Source organism: Megalobrama amblycephala, linkage group LG11, assembly GCF_018812025.1.
Source record: "Megalobrama amblycephala isolate DHTTF-2021 linkage group LG11, ASM1881202v1, whole genome shotgun sequence".
In the NCBI taxonomy this organism is placed as follows: Eukaryota; Metazoa; Chordata; class Actinopteri; order Cypriniformes; family Xenocyprididae; genus Megalobrama; species Megalobrama amblycephala.
The window spans coordinates 16,356,032-16,370,202 of record NC_063054.1 but is presented as its reverse complement, the minus strand read 5'-3'; the positions used below and the strand labels follow the sequence as shown (position 1 = coordinate 16,370,202).

Here is a 14,171-nt window from a genome sequence, read left to right as displayed (position 1 = left end):
CACTGGGAAACAACATCAAATGGACTAAAATCCATCTCATAATCACTGAAGTAGCCACAAGAGTCATGTAAACATTTTCAATCAGTCTCAGACAGAGAAAAACAGTTTTATGGACGGAGTATTCTTTCCTGGAATAAGTGTGTTTTTATTCGCTGAAATATTAATGCACATGCAAGAAGAATGCCATGCTAATTCCTCTATTTTGAAAAGAACAACCTCAATCAATTTTATTGCATTTTTGAATTTCTTTCTAGACTTTAAACATCATGAGAATGAGCAGATGTGGCCCTAGCTTCCTCTAGAGGTTTAGGCGGTTGTTACTGATATCATCCAACAATCTAGTGGCCCCTGGCACAATATCAGCAGTCTGCCACCATGGAGATCTAAAGTCTTTAGTAAGAACAACGAAGCAGAGATCTCTTCAGGTCCAATCTCAGATTTCATTTCATTGTGATTTCAGTCATATGTACCAGTCATTTCATTGTCCCAACTGCTGAAGTACCAGTTATGTAACACTAACAGCAGCTCTGAGGGCTTTAGAATAGCGTTAATTCTCAGTGCCTTTCAGTGACATTAAATACTTTGAGCGAAGATAAAGCTGTCTGTCAGCGATGGGCTTTGGGGTTTTCCTGTAAAATGGTCTTAAGAGTAAAACGCTCAAGTTTAGATGACAACTATAAATCATGAAGTGTACATTTGGTCTGAACTATTTATAAACCAAACTAAGTTGGCCTCTTTAAAGATTGTGTATATGTATACCTTTTTCTCAGTTCTAGGAGAATTCTGTAGTTCTGTATATTGTTCTTGGCAAAACATGCTACCAATTTTATATTCTTTGGACTATGGAGGTGAACACATTTGCAGTCACTTTTAGTTTCCAATGGAAAAGTAAATTAAACCCCTCAGTAAAAAAGTCAAATTTGGAACAAATAAATTCCTCATACCCTCATTGAATTCAGTCTATAAAAATTCTATTTCTGACACCCTAGAAGTCACCTAGCATAACTATCCAAAACAGTTATCACCTAGCAATCACCCAGAACAGTGTAGCAATCGCATATCAACCGGTTAGTAACCATCCAGAACACCCTAGCGACTGCTTAGCATCCACACAAATCTCTTTGTCTGAGAGACTACATGATCTTAAAGGTGCCCAAGAATGTTCTTTCACAAGATGTAATATAAGTCTAAGGTGTCTCCTGAATGTGTCTGTGAAGTTTCAGCTCAAAATACCCCATAGATTTTTTTAAATAAATTTTTTTAACTGCCTATTTTGGGGCATCATTAACAATGCACTGATTTACACTTGGCGCCGCCCCCTTAAATCGCGTGCTCCCTGCCACACGAGCTGTCGACTATATTACAGCGCATTTACAAAGTTCACACAGCTAATATAACCCTCAAATGGATCTTTACAAGATGTTCGTCATGCATGCTGTATGCATGCTTCGAATTATGTGAGTAAAGTATTTATTTGGATGTTAAAGTTTTATTCTGAGTGAATTTGAGGCTGTCCTCCGTGGCTAACGGCTAATAGCTACACTGTTGGAGAGATTTATAAAGAATGAAGTTGTGTTTATGCATTATACAGACTGCAAGTGTTTAAAAAATGAAAATAGCGACGGCTCTTGTCTCCGTGAATACAGTAAGAAACGATGGTAACTTTAATCTCATTTAACAGTACATTAGCAACATGCTAACGAAACTTTTAGAAAGACAATTTACAAATATCAGTAAAAATATCATGCTATCATGGATTATGTCAGTTATTATTGCTCCATCTGCCATTTTTCGCTGTTCTCCTTGCTTGCTTACCTAGTCTGATGATTCAGCTGTGCACATCCAGACGTTAATACTGGCTGCCCTTGTGTAATGCCTCGATCATGGGCTGGCATATGCAAATATACCGTTACGTAACAGTCTGTGTTATGTTGAGATTCGCCTGTTCTTCGGAGGTCTTTTAAACAAATGAGATTTATATAAGAAGGAGGAAACAATGGGGTTTGAGACTCACTGTATGTCATTTCCATGTACTGAACTCTTGTTATTCAACTATGCCGAGGTAAATTCAATTTTCAATTCGATGATTTGATTTTTTTTCGAACCTGGTGTAAGATGAAGTGGCCAGTGTTTACTGTACTGATGCAGGCCACACCAACATAAGTCATCCAACATAGTTGCAGAGGCTGCTGTGTGGAGATGCTGCCCAACTTTAACCATACAAAGGTCTCATTCTGTAGTAAAGTGAAGGTTCAGGAATGCCCTAGGAAGGTGTTAGACAGCGGACATGTAAATATTTCCACATCGCTTCAGTTAAACTTCCTGGGGGCAGTTTTCCTTTGCTCTCTGCGCTACATTTGAAGGAAATGAATCCTGGCACAAACTATGGGAGTGAATTTTCTGTGGAAAGGGCTAGGGGATGCTGGGTTTACTTATGTTTATAAGACAAGAAACATTTTAGAGCGGCAGACAGAAATAGATAAATGTAGTGTGTAGAAGTTCAGATGGATGACTCTGAGGATGAGTCCCAGGCTTTAGGCAAGTGGCTAGTGTAGGGAAGCCACTGGTGTGGACAGACAGTGAAGAGTTACTGTACATCAGAGAAGGAGGAGGGCCTCCATGTATGAAAGGTGCTTCATAAATTTTGCAAACCCAGAAGTCCTCATCGCTTATTTTTTCATCAGCAGACTTTAATGATGAAAAGGTAGGGAGAACTTTGTGGGGAAGCTGGGGAAAATATCATCACAGATACTTCTTTATGCGTTTCACACACCGATGCGCACCTGCAGAGACACACGGTGTGTCATTGGAAATGCACTGAGAACTGCAGATAAACATGCAGCCACAGAGTGCCTGTGTTTGGCTGATCATTGCACATAGGAAACTCTGTTTATTGAGCCAATCGCTCCTTGTGGATTGAAAACACAAGGGCAGTTCATGAGGAAAATTAGCAGGAAAGTAAAAAAAAGTGCATATGTTTCCTATAAAAGCATGAAGAAATGTGACCAAAAATGAATGCATTGGCTTTGGAGTTGTTTGTTTGTTTTTTTGTTTTTTCACAGATATTCACATTTAATGGTTCTTCAAAATCTGGTCTACTGATAAATGCCATTCAGAGGTAAGGTACTTATTTGATATATTGTTTGAATAAAAGCCATTCATTCATTAATTTGGGCTATTCATTAAAAACAAAGACAAAAATACATTTGCAAGCATTTAGATCATTAAACAACTTTGCATTATGATGATGATGATTAACAATAATAATAATAATCATTTTTAGATGGTAACAAATGCATAAATTATAATATGTGTAATAACAATAGCAATACCGTCAAATCTCTATTCAAAACTGCTTTTTCACTCATGGACATGGTTGTACAAAATTTCAGCACTATGCAGAAGAATCACAATATACTGAAGTCTTAGGGCCAAGAGAGAAATATATTCTTAAAAGCCAAACAAGACATAATGCCAGCTATGATACAAACTTTATAACACAACAGACTATTAAAGCTAGCAAACTATTCAAATACATTCATTTGAAATGCCTTTAATTCTGAAACATTCAGCTTTCTCTATGCTACAACTATTGATGTGACCTGATGCTAGCAATAACTGTTTAAGAACATCATTAGCATTTTAAAATATTTGACACCTTTCATTTTGTACAGTCAGTGTCTTTAAAATGCATAGTATTCATTTAATTTGTATTCATGTGTGGTAACCCTTCAAATGGGCCTGGCAGCATGGCCGTTCATCTACTGAATATTGATGAGGAGCTTGGCAGCACCATAGGCTGGACACCAATACTAGAGCAATGTTAGAGCTCTTGGACTAAAATGCATGGACTGTAATATTCTGGAATTATATAAGTTACCATTTCCGTCTTGAAGTTGCCAGGTGGTTAAGGGAGGTCCGGATGATGATTTGGGGGCCTCACATTAGGTTTGTGTAATACATATCTATTTAAAAAGATTTCTCCAGAATCCTGTTATGTAAATATCAAGTTTGAGTGGGTTGTAGATTGACTCTGATGGCAAACCTGATGTTTTGACACAAATTTTCTTTCTGAATCACAAAACAATCTTGTGATTCATGATCAAGATAGACCTAAGAACCTGTTCTTTACATAAATGAATGGATGATACCTCCCAAATCAGATGCAACTTTTACTTTTCCCTGAACCTCAATGGAGCTTTTCCAACAACATCATCACCACTCTTCATTTTTAAGGGAAGGCCATAATGAACAATAATGACTGGAGTCATAGAAACTCTCAAAAGAGGGAAAACACTCTTTGAGACACGTGTAGAGAAATCAGCCTCACGTGAGGAAAAACAGAGCCACAATACTTTCAGACTGTGTTACAGCACTATATCATATACTTTTCATAAACACAAGCTTATGAAAAGTGAGGCTTATGGGTAGACTAAAACACACAGAAAAACACTTTTAGCATCAACATACAGTACTGAGTCATGGTCACCTTTCACTTTCATTGTATGGAAAAGAGCAGCTTAGACATTCTAATAAATGTCTCTTTTTGTGTTCTATGCAACAACTAAAGTAAAACAGCTTTGAGATAACATTAGGGAGAGTAAATGTTGACAGAATTTTTATTTTGGGGTGAACTGTCCTTTTAAAGATCTTCTTTGAGATATGAACTATGGGTCTGGTGGTCTGTTAACTAAAATCCCAATTTGTGGTCAGAAGAGATGAGCACTGGAGTGGAGGCATGTGCAGAGGCACAGCATTAATTCAGCAGAAACAAAGTAAACATCTGTAACGTGACTAACATGCATAGCCTCAAACCTGCTCTCTGTGGTGCTCCATAAAAAGCATTTCTTAGCATCTGTCAAAAATAAAGATGTTTTCCAAGCTTTACTGAAAAACATATACGAGTCCTCTATCACTGCTATACAAGACAATAGAAATACACTAAAGTTCAAAAGTTTGGGGTCAGTACATTTTTTTATGTTTTTGAAAGAAATTTCTTATGCTCACTAAGGCTGAATTTATTTGTTCGAAAATTTAGTAAAAACATATTTCTTGTGAAATATTGTTACAATTCAAAATAGCTATTTTCTATTTTAATACATTTCAATTTCAGTGTCACATGATCCTTCAGAAATCATTCTGATTTGGTGCTCAAGAAACATTTCGTATTATCAATGTTGAAAACAGTTGCGCTGCTTAAAATTTTTGTGGAAAATCTGATAATGTTGTTATTTTCAGGATGCTTTGATGAATAAAAAGTTCAAAAGAACAAGTTTTATACTGTCACATTTGATCAATTCAATGCATCCTTGCTGAATAAAAGTATTAATTTCTTAAATAAATACTACTGACCCCAAACTGTTGAACGGTAGTGTCCAAGAGCCTGAAATTACTTTAAAAATCTGGGATTCAAAGTCAAATTTAAACCTATAACTGAACAGAATGTGCTCAGATTTTTTTCAAAGAATTCCTATTAATAAGAAATATTTAAGGTTCTATTTAAATTTCTATTTCTTTTTGTGATACTGATCTTGCAAACTTTTTTGTACAAACAGTCAGATGTACTTCTATTGCACAAGCACAAAATGCTCTTTGAATCATGAGAACATGATCATCAGGTTTTACACAAACTTGTGTAGTTCTTGCAAACTGATAATACAATTTGCAATGGGAAAATGTTAAACTACTAGTTGGCCCATATTTTTAAAGGTCCCGTTCTTCGTGATCCCATGTTTCAAACTTTAGTTAGTGTGTAATGTTGTTGTTAGAGTATAAATAAAATCTGTAAAATTTTAAAGCTCAAAGTTCAATGCCAAGCGAGATATTTTATTTAACAGAAGTCGCCTACATCGAACGGCCAGTTTGGACTACATCCCTCTACTTCCTTCTTTAATGACGTCACTAAAACAGTTTTTTGACTAACCTCCGCCCACAGGAATACACAAGAGTTGCGTTTATAGAGTGTGTTTGTCGCCATGTCGTCGAAACGCTGTTATTTTCATCCCGCAGTCCAATCACCGGGTCTGATTCCGGCTCAAATTGATAGGGTAAAATTAAAGACATGTTTACAATAACACTGAGCGCGTGCATCTCCACGTTATGGTAAGAGGCGTGACCTTTCCGGGCAAGGTTCGCTAAGCTGCTGTCGAATCACAACACAGGAACCGCTGGCACAATCAGAACTCGTTACGTATTTCTGAAGGAGGGACTTCATAGAACAAGGAAGTCATCAGCCCGTTTTTATGACAGTGGAAACAGCGGTATACAGATAAGTAAATTATGTGAAAAATACTGTTTTTTTACACGCGAAACATGAACACATGTTATATTGCACACTATAAACACAATCAAAGCTTCAAAAAACCACGAAAAACGGGACCTTTAAATCCTCTATAGGGAAGAGGTAAATATGTAAAATTGAAAATCACTCAGAAAATCTCAGCTGGATTTCTTTAAATACTATTAATGTGCCCATGAACTGACTATTGCCTCACATTCAGAGCTTTTCGGTTCACGTTGACCACAAACATGTGGCTGACACAGTGAGTAGCTATGTGAACACAATGTGATTCCAAGCCCTGTGCACAACACAAACTCATATCGGCAGTCCTCTTGTACTACATCAGAAAGATGGTTTTCGATTATAAAATGTCTTGTGGATAATTTTAGAAATGACAAAGACTGAAGGAATTAGGCTCGTACTCATTTTAAATCAGATGTTTATGAGAAAATCTTTTGATTCCAGTGCTATCGGTCTGCTTGAGACACCAGAGATGGCTCATGATGAAACGGGGTGTAAATATGAAAAACTAATGGCAAATAGGCAAGAACAACATGTGATTTTTGCTTGGAGACGACCAGGAAGATTTAATTCAGCATGTGGAATCAATTCACTCAATCATCGGTTCACTAGTGACTGTAATTACAGCCTCAGGGAAAAATGGATAAGCTTCATCATATGTAGAACAATGTCTTCTTGAGGAAAATTGGACAAATAACAACTCTGAGGAGCATGTAACTGTCATAATTTTACAGAATATGCTGTATATAGGAGAAACAATCTGCATATAGTACTTGACCTGCTGATCTCTGAATCCTTCCTCTGAACATTACAGCTATAGTTTAGAAAGCACAGACACCTAAATAGAAGCAAAAGTTAACCAACATTAATTACTCAGTTTTAAACTTCAAAATTCACAAATCAGATTTCTCTAAAATTAATAAGAACTTCTAAAATTATTCTAGAGTTTATCCGAAACATGCATTAGATCAATGAGCACAATATATATATTTTTTTAAAAAGTACAAAAAGCCCGTCTCAGCGCAACACACAGTGGCGTGTCTAAATCTGAATCAGTGTTTCTGAACAAAACTGAGTGAATAATTTAGCGATTCATAAAAACTTGTTTTGTTCCTGAATGAATCAGTGTGTTTGAACAAAGATAAATAAAAGATTGAATTCACTCATATAATGTTAAGTGCCACCTCGTTGCCACCTACTGGTGCAACTGAAAAATCGTCACCACTATTTTATTGACAAAGTCAGTCTGGAAAACAAATACAAACAATTGGAGTCACTATGTTTCCATCCATTTTATGTGAAGTCTGGGATATCGCATTAAAAAAAAAAACGAAAAAAAAAAAACGCTGGATGGAAATGTCAAGATGCAAATAAATTGGTAACATAGCTAGTGAAAAGCCCCTTTAATAAAGAGTGAGAAAGCATAACAGCTTTGATTCTTTTTGGTAATCTTGTAGAGAAGGAAAAATATCCTTCCAGGTCTTTCACTAACCTGACCAGCTTCACATTGAACACAGCATGACCCCATGTACTGAGGAAGGGTGTGTCAATGGAAGGATATACTGCAGCAGAAGCCGGAATATAATGTGGACCTTTCTGTCCCACATACCAGCGGCTTTCATTTTTGCTAAAGAAATGAGGCAACACAGAACTTCCTATGTCACGCTTGGCTGAAAGTACTGATGTCATTCCCCTATACCGCAAAAAATACCGGCATTGGTTTTCTCATAGAAAGTTAGTTTCTGTCACATTGGATGTAATTAACATTTTCAAGCATATTAATATACAAGCTGAAAATGCAATACCATGCTCAGGCTTATGACTTCAAGGTCTGGTGGGATATTTAATGTTACAATAACTACACAGTTTTATGAATTAAGAAATCTAGTAGCCCATCATAACTAAACTATGTGGATTTTGGGCCTGAAAAAGGACTTTTGGTTTGGGTGAAGTCAGTGAATAGTCAAACAAGAATAATGACAGTCTCTAAAGCTGTGGCGATAATAATATCACTTAGAATTTTTATTTATTCCCTGCAGATTATTAAATCTGTCATTTAGAGGGTCTGGTACCATACGTGTATGCCGGCTTGTCACAAAATTAAAGAATATCTATAACTCTACATATATAATTTCTCAGGCAGGTCTGCATGAGACCATTTAATATGGTTTTCAGTCAGATTAGGTCATTAAAAGACTTATCCTACAATATTTCTAAAATCGTAACTCATGACCTTATTTCCATTTAAAGAGAATCAGCTGAGTGTATTTCATCATGGCTGTGCAATAAATCCTCTGTGAAAATCAATTTCTTTGGCTGGTTTACTCTATTTAAAAAAAGTTCAGCTACAAACATGATTTGTAGGCTCTTTCTGTCACTGCAACTCTGTATGATTTCTAGTTCAAATGATTCATGAGATAGTGGTCTAGCAGTACACATGAAGCCCTGATGCTCATGCAAGTGATGCAAGTTCATTTAATGTCCTATCACTAACACTACATCTAAAAAGTGTGGGAAAGGGCGAATGCAATTTAAAAAGAAAAAAATTGAAATTATAAATTACAATTTTTGAAAATCATATAATCCTTTCCCAGTATTTTTAAAAATACAAAAAAATCTAAAAATAAATAAATAATAAATCATAGTCATGTCCAATTTGTGAGCATATTGTGTTTTAGTTTAGTTAATTATTTTTTAATAACTCAACTGGTCTGAATGATTCATTATCAAATTAATTTGAATATTAATCCCATAAAAACTTATGAAATAGAATTTTGATGGTTGTATGACATACTATATGCAATATTCTTATATGATCTCAATCAATCAAATGTTTAAAAAATGAACGAAATAAAGATCTAGTTTCCAGAGAGTCAAGATCAGATAAGTTCTGATTAATCTTTATCCCAACTAACACTAACCCCCCCAAAATTATTATTTTTTTGATGCTATCAGGATGCTGCCAAGAGTAGATCTGGTTCATGTTAAACTTCAAATATAACATACATTCTATAAAAATAAACCCTTCCTTCTGTATATCAAAAACTTGGATGAACAGCTGTTTCTTCTTATAAACAAATACTCATTATATTTTTCCATACTTCATCACTCTTTGGAAATAATCAGTTAATCACGGTAATCTTCATGCTAAGTTTCACGTAATAAGGCCTACAAACTAAATATTCATAAGAGCCATAAGGTGGAGGTTCTTGGTGAATAAAATCCCCTCCCAATAAAATGTATGCATGTGGGGGGACAGGAAAGTTACTGGAAGTGAGGCAGCAGGGAATGGAAAGTGAAAACGGAGACAGCATTAATGAATGACGGGTACGTGCCAACCATGGTCCATATTCAAGCCTGGAAGACACAGCAGGGAGAGCAGCTCCTGAAGTTATATATACAATTGTGGGGGGTTAGTTTAGTGACGTAGGACTACTGACTCTGTGTAAGACTTGATCCCTTTGTTGATAAAGACAATTAAAATGTATATACAATATATATTAATAGTAATATAAAATTATTGCATATTATAATTATAAAAAAAAAAATAATATTATATTTATGAATATTTTATATATTAATTTATTTAAAACATTAATATTACAGAACATATGTGCAATATTTCAAAGGTGCCCTAGAATTAAAAATTGAATTTATCTTGGCATAGTTAAATAACAAGAGTTCAGTACATGGAAATGACATACAGTGAGTGTCAAACACCGTTGTTTCCTCCTTCTTATATAAATCTCACTTGTTTAAAAGACCTCTGAAGAACAGGCGAATCTCAACATAACACCGACTGTTACGTAACAGTCGAGGTGTACGCCCCCAATATTTGCATATCCCAGCCCATGTTAAGGCATTAGACAAGGGCAGGACGTCTGGATGTGCACAGCTGAATCATCAGACTAGGTAAGCAAGCAAGGACAACAGCGAAAAATGGCAGATGGAGCAATAATAACTGACATGATCCATGATAACATGATATTTTTAGTGATATTTGTAAATTGTCTTTCTAAATGTTTCGTTAGCATGTTGCTAATGTACTGTTAAATGTGGTTAAAGTTACCATCGGTTATTACTGTATTCACGGAGACAAGACTGTCGTTATTTTCATTTTTTAAACACTTGCAGTCTGTATAATTCATAAACACAACTTCATTCTTTATAAATCTCTCCAGCAGTATAGCATTAGCCGTTAGCCATGGAGCACTATCAAACTCATTCAGAATCAAATGTAAACATCCAAATAAATACCATACATACGTGATTAGACATGCTGCATGACGAACACTTTGTAAAGAACAATTTTGAGGGTTATATTAGCTGTGTGAACTTTGTTTATGCTGTTAAAGGCAAGCGCGAGCTCCGTGGGCAGGGAGCGTGAGCAATTAAAGGGGCCGCAGCCTAAATCGGCTCATATTTAATGATGCCCCACAATAGGCAGTTAAAAATCTATGGGGTATTTTGAGCTGAAACTTCACAGACACATTCAGAGAACACCTTAGACTTATATTACATCTTTTAAAAAGACATTCTACGGCACCTTTAATATTACTAAATAAACGTGGGAGGCATGTTAATTATTTAAAAAAAAAAAAATTCCATTTGAGATCAAACAATAACTGCCAGACCCCCTGCAATACTGGATGCCCATAGAGAAACTTTTTTTTTTTTTTCTTTAAGGGAAAGAGGTCTTTAGCTGTCCATTTACTTGTTTACCATTTAAAAGTTTTCAGATACTGCATAAACAACAAAATAATGTTATTCAGAAAGAAAACTGTGTTCCATTTACATGACATCTCACTGCTATCAAGGTCAACCCATTATTAGCTCTCAAGAGAGATCAATAACAGAGAGAAAATTATCAAAACCAGGTGGAGGAAAACATGTTTAAACATTCAAAGGTACTCTATGTAACTTTTGGCAAAAACTGCGTCTTGCAGAAGAACACTGCAGTTAGAGCTACTTCTATGACGAGTGACGCAGGTACTGGGATACTTTGCAGCAGTTGGCCTAAAATAGTTCAGTCTAAAATAGTCTGAATATAAACACTTATTATATGTGTACCATAGTGATTCATGATAAGACAAAAACGTGGTTTATACTTGCTTGGTATGATGTACTTGCTCATTATATATATTTTGAAAACAAAAAAAGTTGAATAGTGCACCTCAAGGCTCTGAGCTGTGACACCCAACTGAAAAAAAGTACATTTAAAATCCTGTATAGGGTGCTGACAGAGTGAGCGAAGGACAAGTCTCTAAGCATATTGTCTTGCTTTGTCCAGCCCACAGCCTCTATTATCCCTTTCAGCAGCGATGCAAGTAGACCAGCAATTACATAATGAGCTTATAGACTGCAAAAAGAAAAAGAGAATAGCAAGAGGGCTCCGTTCCATGCCACTGGGCTCCTCACCTACGTCCCGTAACAGAATGCCTGGAATGTCCTGAAATCTCCCAATCCAGGGGGTCACCATAGGAACATCATGGCATCAGTCCAGCTGAGAACAAACAGAGCACTTATTGTTCTATTACTCAGTGATCCGTTGACCTCCTACAAACACACGCACTCATATGCAAACAGTAAAATCCAACAATTTGTTTTTGTTAGGAGGCAATGGCTTGTGCGAGCAGCAGCTCCCAATGGGATGCAGGTGATGATAGCTGGAAGATCAAATTCATCGTCGCATATTATAAACCAGCTGTTCGTCCAAAACCCTTGTTAAAACTGGCAGCCTTTAAGAAGAGCGTGAGACATAAAACCATAAAATAATTATTACAAAATGATTAATTGTGTGCTGTGGTGTGGGTCTTTTCTCACAGCTGCCTTCGCAAAACTATATTTTGGATAATTCTCACAAATAATGTCAAGAAAGCAATTTAGCCTTGATGTATGAGTCCTGCAGGAACACAAGAGACAAAATGTGCATAGTTAAGAAATACCAGACACTGAATGAAAAAAAATATGCCATCATATGAAACGCATGATTAACTCATCAGCTGAAATTTATGTTTATAAATCCAGTTTATGTTATTTTCCACATACACTGACATTTTTAACATTTAAATAGTATACACATATGTATTATAGCTTCAGCCAGACTGTCTTCCGTATTCAAATTATGAAAAAAGTTTCATAAGTTGAATACGGAAGGTGTAGAACGTAGCATAAACATTTTGAACTGCGAGAGGCGTTACACTTTCTTCATAAGCTGAATAAGGAAGGCGGTCTGGCAAAAGCTAGTTATTTTACTTTATAACATGTTAAATATGGATATTTTTCTAGCTGTGTGGAGTACGTTTATGATGGATGGATGCACTTTTTTAAGCTTCAAACAGGTGGTTTCAGTTCACTGCCATTATAAAGCTATGGAGCATCAGGGCAATTATTAATATAACTCCGATCATATTCATCTGAAAGAAGAAAGTCATATACACCTAGGATGGCTTGATGGTGAGTATTTTTCATTTTAAAGTGAACAAATCCGTAGGTATCATGAACTAACATGTTTTTCAGAACATTTCTTAAAGGGATACTTCAGGATTTAGCATTAAGCTTTGTATTAGTAGAATACCACTAGTATTTTCGAATTACCGTGCTTTCCCCCTTCATATCAGCCCGAGATGAGAGATTTATGCATTTTTATTCTGTAAAAAAGCCTCCGATGACGCAAAAATCGTCATTTTGCGTCATCGGAGGCTTTTTTGGCCAGAGGCATAAAACTACAGCCAGTAATAGCAGGTAGTTCCGCATTTTTTCACCACGCCCATACATATGCGCTTTTGAGGTTACTCACGGACATAGATCAAAGATTTTATCAAAAGTGGGTGTCAATTATATTTTTAAGCTTAACATATTTTGTTATAGTCTGCACTACATCAGTGGTTCATCTCGCAAATTTATCGGTCTCTGCAGTCATCTCAACCAATACAGCAACAGGCTTTTGTGGTAACGTTAGCATAAATAGATAAATAGACTAACTCAGTTTTACAGAACAGTGGCTTTACTTTGATAACAGTCAACTTATATGCAACTTATATGTAATTGTCTATCTAACGTTACTTTGCTAAGTTTGCAGTTTTACTGCTACCTACAACACTACATATAGGCTACTGTGTTATCAGTCTAGTATCAGCGAGTCTTACCTCTAGGCGAATACGCTTAGTACCAGATGCCCAGGCTGTTCGTCCTCTGGGAAAGTGAATATCGATCACGGTGTCCTTCAGAATGGTTCTCTTCATTGCAAGGATATTTGGTTCGTAGTCCTCGTGCTTGAAATGGAGACTACATATTCTGCGTTTTTTTAGGTTTTCTATAACGGTGTCATCTCCAAACTTCGGGTGTTTGATGGCCCGCAGCCACTGTTTACATCGCTCCAAATCTTTAACTTAATCGGAAAATGATGGAAACTTACTTGTCCTTTAATGGTTTTGGGTGTACATCCACGTACAAAGCAATTTAGCACCATTTCGCTGTAAATGTATGAACTAACTCACGATTTATAGAATTAATATGTAACAAAGCAAGCCTAGTTGTTTGAATTTTCCTGGTAATTCCGCCTGTAACCGATAGGCGCGGTTTGGGCGTGGCCTCGCAGGGGCAGCAAAACAAGTGCATTCTGGGAGTTGTTGTCTTTCATCCACATTAGTCAAAAATACATTTTCTGCCTTTTCTCAGTCTAGAAAGCTCCAAATTCAAAAATAATTTCACATTTCTACTACATAAATGACCAATTTTAAATACACATTCATCTTTCCAGGGGTGAAGTACCCCTTTAATGTTAACAAATTGAATCTTATTTTAAACCTAATAAATGCCTTTTTGTTCAATTTAATCTGACATTCATGTATTTTTTTGTTACTTTTAC

General features: G+C 36.1%; 1 long non-coding RNA gene across 1 annotated transcript in view; it reads right to left on the bottom strand.

Moving 5' to 3' along the window:
- The window catches only part of LOC125277815, a 33,405-nt gene extending 19,915 nt beyond the window's left edge, over positions 1-13,490 (bottom strand). The window contains exons 1-2 of the long non-coding RNA XR_007186992.1: positions 13,450-13,490; positions 11,720-11,804 (exon numbers count right to left, since the gene is read on the bottom strand). This is a non-coding gene — a long non-coding RNA (uncharacterized LOC125277815). The remainder of the gene's footprint in view (positions 1-11,719; positions 11,805-13,449) is intronic.
- Between the last annotated feature and the right edge of the window lie 681 nt (positions 13,491-14,171).